This window comes from Hetaerina americana, unplaced genomic scaffold, assembly GCF_022747635.1.
Source record: "Hetaerina americana unplaced genomic scaffold, ioHetAmer1.1.p SCAF_7, whole genome shotgun sequence".
Taxonomy (NCBI): domain Eukaryota; kingdom Metazoa; phylum Arthropoda; class Insecta; order Odonata; family Calopterygidae; genus Hetaerina; species Hetaerina americana.
The window spans coordinates 14,846,162-14,856,533 of NW_027287316.1; positions in this window are offsets into that span (position 1 = coordinate 14,846,162).

The following is a 10,372-nucleotide window of genomic DNA, read 5'->3' on the forward strand; positions in this document are numbered from 1 at the left end:
TAAAAAAAATACAGCCCGACATCGAAATTGGTGAACAAACTATCATAGAGTTTACTTTTGCATGGCCATTCTAGAAGTTATCTGCCAATTTTACACGCGTGGCGTTATGGCTCATAAAATTAACGCTTTCCACGGTGTAGCGGCAGCATCCTGCTTTACTCACGCGGCCTTGCCCTCTCGTAATGCCACCCTGCTATTGTTGAACATCCCTTTTACCCCGCTTCCTTTTTCAACTCCGCCACTACTTTACCACGGCAACCCTTTGCCCTTCTCCTTCGGCCGGGTCCCCCGCCCAGTTTATATCCTCCCATGGCCTCCACCCTTCTTGCCCTGCCTCTTAACCTTTTGTCCTTGCCAACCTTCGGCCCCGTCCCCAAACGACCTGCTCCCTCTCGTTTTTCCCACCGCACTGCCTCTTTCTTTCTCTCCCGCAGCTGCCTTTGAAAAAGCACGCGTAAAAATACGAGGAGCATTCTTCGCAGTGGGGTGGGTTTCTTTTTCCCTTAGCCGCCCTTTTACCCGGAAGAACTCTCTTTAATGGGCTCAAGGGGTGAAAGGGGTGACGGGTATAAAAGCCACGGGGAAAATATTATCTTTATATACATTATTTAAACGATTAGCATGCATTAAATGTGATAATGTATATAAATGCATGGATAAGTATACACTAAATTAGCTATATATACATATTCAATTCCCATAGGAAGGTTGTTTGACCATCAAATATTTGGAATACGCCTGAGTGTCGTTTGAGTTTCTGTTTTTGTGGCTAGCTATCTTGCTTCTATGTTTCAATTATTATTCACACCGTGAGACTTTCTTACTATATATATATATATATATATATATATATATATATATATATATATATATATATATATATATATATATATATACATATATATATATATATATATAAACACATACATATATATTTATTTATATTCATATAATTATATAATAACACAACATATATATGTATATATATTTATATATATAACCATTATTTAAATTAGTAGTCTACCGTTTCATATTGGTTTTAAATGACAAAAACTAGCGAGCCCTACATTTCCCACAGTCACCCCCGCCGGGGCAAAAATCGCCTTCTACACTGCCCAAAACCCTTCTCCAATCCCGCATCCTTTCATCCTCTCTTCTTTCCGTCCAAACATTGTCCCTAACCCTTATTTGCATGCGTAACGCTCTACCCTCGATCATAGTCTTCAATATTCCACTCCCAGTGACAATTCACTACACCCACAAACAATACTCCTATGAATTCCTGCCAAATATCTCCTCGCTCATAATTCCTAATCCTTGTTTGGTATCCTCTCCATCCATGTCAACACCCACAGCACAAATGTCCCTCAGTTCGATCACATATAAGACACAAAAACACTACACACGTGCAATACGATGTCTGAGACAGTGTGGTGTGAACAATAGCTTGGCTGCATGGATTATTGTTATAAGAGATATCCAAAAAACATTCACACCGTTAACAAAGCATATGCTTGACTAACAAACTCTTCTCTCTGATGGGCTTTCGCTAATAATAAGATTGCTCCCGTGTAGACAAAACTAAACGTAGAATTTTCAGCAATAGGAATGAGATGTGGAGCAGGGTTATCGGGTGAACACGATTAGCTCAATAAACGATTTGCTGGACTGAATTTGTTTGATTTGGTAAAGCGTATGAATGCGAATTTTTCTCTGGTTGTTTTGAATTCACTAAATGGACTGGATGAATACGGGCCATGAGTTGCACACTAGCTAATTTAGTTCTTTGTTTGATGCACTTCACAAATAAATGCTCTAGCCCTTTGAAAATGAAATTAATCAACGTAATCAACCAATGATAATATTTGAGCATATAGTTCAATAATAAATGACAAAAATTAAAGGTAGTAACTATGGCTGACAGAAGTAGTCTCAGAGGCGCATGCAAGAAAATTTCAAGGAATTAAATTAAAATTCAGGGATAAACTTTTGTACCACTTCCATAGGTAACCAGGAAACGACAAGTTAATATATAATCTGTTCATTTAGCATGTAAGAGAGAATAATTTTACTATGCCAAACAAAGTTTGATGCATAGTAATGGAGCCTTTGAAATGAACAACCAACAACATATCCATAGGTTTTTCATCAAGTAATTACTGAAACATTACATATGAAATTTTTAAGATGAGTGTTCTAATATTAATCTCCACTCAAGCGTGTAAAAACTTCAATATCTTCGTTCTAATTCTATTACTTGTATTTTTGCCATATTCAAAAAATGCGTAAATTAAAAAAAATTGAAAACAAATACTAATCAGAATTATAATTTTCATGTTAATCAATATTATTGGTAAAATGTGTGTCCTCATCCACGTCTACATCAAGCAAAATACTAATATTTTAAACTCATACGAATCAATTTCGTAATGCATAAAGTGCTCAAAATAATAAAGGTTTAAATTACTTCCGATCACTTAGAAGTTTGGTTGTAAATTAGATTGCATGGTAATGTATTAAAAATTTAATTTTCAAACAAATATCCCGGTAATGAAGTCTAAACAATGAAATCCCTTTCATCTAGAATATTTGATGACAGCGTGAGTGAGCACTAATTACTCATCAACATTGAAAAAACTTTTTAAATTATTTCAAAAAAGTGTCATGAAGGTGAAATACGTTTTAACTGGACAGAAATCTTTTTCAATCAATTAAAGACAATTTGCAAAGATTTTCATGCATAAAATTTAAAAGTTTTACTGGAAGTGGAGGACGCTGCACCAATTACAAACTTCACTCAACTTATGAATTTATTGAAGAACTGTAAATACCATTCATGTTTGCCTATGCTCAACGCCAAAAGTCATGTCTAGCTATGGAATATGAAATTATATCATCCAAACTAATTAGGAGGCCTGATCGGAAGTAATGGGATAAACATAATGCATGCTGTTCCATTTTCCTGATGAATCATACAAATATTACGAAATATTTTCCTAGTGTACAACCAGTTTCTAGAAGCAGTAATTAATCGCATGTATGTATAACTTTATTGAATTCATCAGGAAACAACATTGAATTAATCCTTTTTAATTCAATTGTAATTAAATCGCCAGATAAAATATCGAACATATAAAATATAACACTAAAGTTAACACCATTACCAATGCTTATTCACATTTAACTGCCGTCTTCATAATATATATTCTAGTTAAATTTGGTCATCCTATATTAGCTAATGATGCAATGTTTCTAAAATAATTCAAACTGCCTAATTTGGACCTAAATTAAACCTTGTGTTGTCCAGAGAATCAGACAAAACATTACCGGAATTGGATAAAATGATGAAGTAGTTGTCCTGGAGAATTATGCACAAGTGCGCAGTAATTAACTCATTAGATTAGAGCAAAGATATTTTTGGAACACTTTGTATAGGCTACGCCCATAAATGTTAGACTGATGCGATTGCAGTGCGAAGAAAAAATGAGAATAGAGTTTATTACAGACTTTTTTAGCCATTATTTGTTGCTGTTACACAAAAACCAATTTGCAGGTGGCTTTAATTACAGTAAGTAAAAAAATGATACATGATGAAAATACGGATGAATGAGCTGGGATTCAAGTTTTTGGCCAATGATCAAACAAAAAAAAACTTCTACAGGGCATATAATATGCTTGAGCTATTTGGGTCATCGACCGAAAAGAACAACCTTAAATCATTCGACTCGCGCCAGAGATAGGACTTCCAAATCTAGTCTTTATAACGTTCCTTGCAATTCAAATCGGACACATTCGTGACCTTATCTATTTCACCGCATACTTCCGTGGCTTATCCCACCATCTTCCTCAGCCACTCAACCCCCGCACCCACCCACCCACACTCCCACCCTCGCCTTCCTTCTCATCGAGGCCACCACTCTCTCCCGCCGACACTCCATCACGTCGCACGACTCCCCCCAACCTATCCCTCCATCACCCCCACCCCCAGCCGCACACGGTTCCCTCCCCCACCTACACAACAACTCCTCACCTATCAACCCAGCGCCGCCGAAGGTAACCTCTCATCTCCGCCTTTATTTTCCTCATTCCACCCCAGATTATCTCTCTCGCCGCGCGTGGAGTGCCCCGGCCTACGTAACGCCGCCGCTCGAAAGGGAAAATGCGCCATGCGCTCTCCGGCTGTATTCATTTCGACCCCCCCCCCTACCTCTCCACCACCCTTCCCCGCAGGCACGGAGCGTTTGCCGCACGTAAAGTGCCCCCTTCTCCGTGTCTCCCCTTCCTGCGCACGCCCTGTCTTCCGCCGGGGGATGCCCATCAACAACCGACTGCACTACGACCGCGTAATGTCCACCTCCCTCGGAGTCCTTCCTAACACACGCCCCCTCGCCCCCGGATCCCCCGCGAATGGGTGAGAAAAAGGTGTCGGCTGGGTCGGGGGAGGTGGAATTGGCCGCGAGGAACAATGCCTTGAGTCGTTGCCCCCGTGAGTGGATCCCGGGGAAAAAAATGACGGGCATGCCGCGATGGTGCCTTCCCTTCAACATCTATTTTTTCCAAAGATGATGAAAATTAGTTTGCTCTGTTTTTCTTCCGCGACTGTGGGATACGACGTACCTTTATGACTCAGTCTCTCGGCTACTTCTCCGCCGTCAGTATTTTGGGCAAGTACATGCGGCCACTTTTTAGCTCTACTTTTATGCACTTTTTTTTCAGAGATGGAACCCATTGTCGTATTTCTTCGCGTGATGCCTTTCCATCTGAAATTTACTTAGTGTGATACTTAAAAGCGCTATGCGTATTTTCTAAATTGCGAATTTCTTCCTAAAAATGTGTATTTGTTATATATATATATATAATAGCCTATTAAACAAAAAAATCCACAACATCCCCCACAAAAAGTATAAAAATAGGAAGAATAGCCATACCCATGCGTGCAGAAGGTACCTAAAAATTAATAAAAAAGCTGAATTTATTGTAAAGTGCACACCCCTCGTAAACTCACACTACTACAGCACCCAATAATTGACAATGAACCTACTATGGCTTAAAGCGGCTATACTATTTGGAGATAACTTTATTCATAATTCATAAAATTCGCCAGTCAATCTTAATCAAATGGTGACAAGCTATTTAACCACTAAAATATATTTGTGCTAGCAAATCCTCGAAGCACCATGTGAAGTACTACTAACATAATGGGCATTTTATATTATTTTCAATGCCCTCATTCCACCCTTTACAGTAATATACGTATGCTTATTTAAATAACTGCAGTAGATGCCGCGACTGTATTTTTAACAGAGCTATCCGCTAATATACATTAAAATGCAGATATTTCAAAAAGGGATTTTCAGTTTTTCACAGAAAAATCTGCGTTTCAATAAATGTCCTAGCCAAGCATATACGCTCATAATGGGATAATTACAGCATCATTGCTTCACAGACACTGGATCTGATTAAGGAACCTTAATACCTAGAAACAAAGTAATGCAATGTGCAATGGGAGTGAAACGGAGTGCGTTATGGAATTACAGTCAATAATATACCCAGATTTATTATATAAATTTTTACAAAAAGTTACATCTCAGTGGGAGTTTCAGAAAGCTTTTCATATCTCTGTTCTTGTCTAAAACTACTTCAATTCAAAACAAAAAGTATTTTGCAAGAGTTTCACGAGCATTTAGGAAAAATTGAACATATCGGTTTGCTACATCAGACGAGGGATACGGGCTCGAATCCTAGTCAAGGTGAATGGATTTTACCCTTTGGAATGGATGCATTAATGGTAAGGATATTTTTACTGGAAATCTCAATGGTGATTTTTTACTTTCACCAAGGAATATGGGAAAAGTAAGTAACTATTTGCTGTGGCAAAATGTTTTCATTGTTTCTGTTACGTTTATACATTGTTTTTTTGATGCGTTAATTAATATGGCTTTCATAACGCATAAGGCGAGGCCTAGAAGTGCGATGATTACTATCGGCGTCTATCAAAAAATTTAGTTGACCGGCAACTTACTAATAATAAAAAAAAATTATCTTCAGCTGTATTTTCCATTCGAAATTGACTATCGGTAGTTATAATAGTTGTAACATGCCTAAATTAACACAATTAAACTTTTGTAAATTAATTTATGTTTTATGAGTTAAATCCCCCTATACTAATCAAATTTTTATTACCACCGCACACAATACTCCCACCTCCCACCGCAATACTCTATGTGATTTTTCGGGTACCAGATCTTCCTCGGATACCATAACTGGCATAGGGAAAGGAACTGGCCCTCCTAACTTGTGGTGTGAATTTTACATGCCGTCGGGCTTAGTAGGTACTGAGTGAATTCTACAATTTCGTACCAAATTGACCTTCAGGTTAATTACTGTGTTTTTTAAACAATACTCAAGGAAAATATGAAACGAGAAAAATGCACCAATATTTATCGTCCACAATTTAAATTCATTGGTTGGTAAGGACTAATAAAAATTTACACTCTCACTATCTTTGAAATTATAAATTAATTAAAAAGTCAAATTAAAAATTATGATTTGAAAATTCGCCCGCTGCATCTTCAATTTTCCCTCACAAATATTGCAGAGTATCAATCCAAAGAATGTTTTATTGTAGACTACATGCTACCCTGCTCCCTGCCAATCTTTTTATCATTTTATAGTGCATTTTTTTGAACTATTCCATCAACTGCTTCTTGAAGTTAATCCTCTACCTTTATTATTAATTTTTCCCATCAATGTCACATTCAATTTTTGTGTTCGGCAAAGTATTGTGCTCTCTGTCCAATAAGTTTGCTCTCACCCCTTCTTTTGTGTGCGTGCTCCAAAGATCTATGCGTCTATCCTATTTATTCCATCGCTCTTCGGTGACACAAGATGCGCACCGGCCATGCTTTGAATGAAATCAAAATCACCTTGATTCTTCTTCGCTAGTGGTCCTCCTTCCTAAATGGCAAATTTCTTCCAAATGTCACACATATCTCAACCTAATTTCAAGCTCTTTTTCCTCATTTGGACCGAAGATATTTAAGTAAATTTAATTTTTAATTCACTTGAGTTTGTATGTTTCCATCCCCTTCTCCATGCCGGTCGGTAGGGTTTATCAAGTGTTCTCCCTTCACTTCACGCTGCATCGGAGACAAATCGCTTATCCTTTCCCGTGTATTCGTACGCAAACTTTTAACAATTTCTTAAACGCATTAACTGTCATCATAATGTAGACATTCTAAATACCAGGGGATGTTATGTGCAAGCATGTCTAATTCCAAACTTAATTTTAGCTTCTTCTGTCCCGTCATCCCATATATTCAGGGCCGACTGCTCTCCTTGTATAGTTTCACCATTCATCCATCTCTTGTTGTAGTTCAACTCCATTTATATTAGGATTAGAGGTATTTCACATAGGTACACGTTGTTAAAGCCAACTCCTAGATTCATGATGAAAAACAGATTAGTTGGTCCTCGTGTAACCTTTCCTCTACGACGGCATTGTGAAGGAAAGCGTCTCTCGTTTCACTCCTTACAAATCCTCGCTAAGTACACCTCTGCTTTACCCTCCATTTTCATTGTATTTCCTTCTCATTGGATTTTTTCCTGAGAAAATTGATCCAACCGCAATTTGCTGGAAAATACTTGATATCCTCCGGGACACATGGACAAACTTCATCCTGCTGAGAGTTGTTATGATCTAATGCTACCAATCAAATCCTCGCCCTGATTTTATGTTTGCTGAGAGGATAGGCAGGCAGCCCTATGGGCAAGATCAACAAGCAAACATTGGCCAGTTTACCTGCACCAACTAGCAATGATGATTCAACTGATAGACCAGTGGAGCAAGTCATATTTCAAAATAAGCAGTGGACAAAAGAACATGATATCTTCTTCAGAGACCTCGCGTGTTAGTTGAAATCTTGCGGTGGATTTAGATAATTAATCTAAAGACGTTGGAAACGAGAAGATTACCAAACTTGATGATAGAAAGCAAATGGAAAATAATTAATTCATTCTTCGGTACACCTACTTATAAATATAAATTAGGTTTTTTTAGCGAAAGCGGACGATGAAAATCGTTATCCTTATTCAAACGCAAATTAACTGTGATTTTAAAGTTAATATCAAAATAATCATAGAAGTCACTTTCACCAAATTATTCTTAATTATTAGAATTTTAACGCTCATATCACTTCACTTGCGAATTCTTAAAAAAGTTTCACAAAATCCATGTGAACGGTGTTTCGCCGGCAGCAGAGGAGATCTACTGGGAACAGAAAGCACTCCTGCATGTTAGAACGAAGATCATGAAAAGTGACGTTAATAAATACTGTACACTACCCAAGAACCATTTTCATAGTAATAGTATACGACTTTATTACGCAGTTCACATCCCCTCGCATGACTTTCCACGAACTCGGAGAAAGGGAAAAAGGAAGGACACAAAATGGAAAACGCCTGTCGTAATTAAGCCACGTCGGAGCCGATTGTTTCGTCAAAATGCGACTGATGTCAAGAGGAGAGCCGAGAGGAAGATATTTGTCCGGCTAAACAAATAGTCGCTATTCATCGGCCTGCTCCGGGAACCAATAAAAGTGTACGTCCGGGAAACTCAAATATACACCAGAGTTCGCTCCCCTCCCTACCGCGTCCTCGAGAACCACCCAGACTCGAAAAGAGAAATAGACGAAGGGAAAAGGGGGTAAAAATAGAGTATGAGTGAAGGGACGACACACTACGGGCATTACCGGGATGACAGGAAAAATCAAGCGGGAAAGTAGAGGGGAGACAAACAACGCGACAGATGCACCGGCGTTTGGGAGGATAAATAAGGGTGGGGGAGACGAAATGCGTGTCACATTTGCGTAAAAAAAGCCACTCTTCATTCTTGTTGCCCAGTGCTCAATTTTCAATTGTGATGACGCTTTTGATGCTTTAAAGAGAGGATCTGTTAAGCAGCTGTAACTGAAATCGATAACAACTGAAAAAATATATTTTTCTCTTTCGATTCTGTGTGAAATTAATAAAAAAAATAAGTTATCTATAAAATTCTTATGGTGGATAATACATCTGAGGTTCAAGCCATTCTAAAATTAACGGAAAGTATTTCCCTCCGGAGTCGAACGGAATTGGTTTTACGAAAATGAAAACCTTGAAACAAAGTATCCAACAAATACATTTTTAAGCAATCTTCTTTGGCAAATATATCTCTCATTTTTCAACAAATATCCTTTTTCAATTAAATATCAAATTTATTTTGGACTTTGTTACCCAATAGCTCTAAGGTTTAAACTGTAATTTTTGGCGAAGACTAGCACTCAACAAATCATTAAAATATATTTAGAATTTGAGATGAAATTATTGATGCGGATTATGCAATCAAATTATCAAGTAAAGTTTTAAATCGTTCGCATTATATATCTACGCAAGATGAGAAATAATTGAACATCTAATTATTTAATAATCGGGTACTCATTTATGAAGCAAGACGGCACTTTAAATAGTTTCTGAAAAGGATTATATTTTAAACCCAATACAGATAATAGGTCCTTTGTAGAGAATGTTGAGAAATTGTGAGTTTATTTATAAAAAAGCAACAAAGGATAAAGTGCTGCTCATCTCGCATCCAATGCCATCATAACCAATATAAGTATGTCTATACAGTTCTCCAAATTAGTCGTATATCTTGCAAAGGAAATATGATCTGAGTTTATTTTGAAAATGTTTAAATGACCCATAAAATTTTATTTTTATGGTCATCATCTTCTTTTTTCTAACGTATATATTTTTTTAAATTTTGCAAACTCTTTCCCAGAATCAATATGCCATGCATACTTTCTTTCTGAATTAATCTACCCTCCATCGTTTAAAGTGCCTCACATATAGGTAGGTATAGCTTTAGTCGACTACCGTGAGTCTTGTCATTTTATAGCCTTATTCGGATCTTGGGCACTAACTAGGCAGATTCGTTTTACGGTCTTCCACGGAAGAGTTTTATCCATTCCCGCAAGGTTTCTGAAAACTCAGTGCACGACTCCATGAGAATGACTTAAAATTGGATATTCAAACTGAATCCTTTCGGGTAAGATGAGAAAGAAGTACATGGATATATTTATGTATGTGTATATACACACAAATATATATATATACATATATATATATATATATATATATATATATATATATATATATATATATATATATATATATATATTAGGGGCGCAAGAAAAAGTCTAAGCATGGATACGGAGTTCCAAAAGTTTTCGAATTTATTTCACTCGAATTTCATAGGTTCCAATTTCCGCTGGAGGTACTCCCATTTCTTTTAGATTTTTCCACTTAAAAATCGGCCCTATTAGAAAGGACAGGA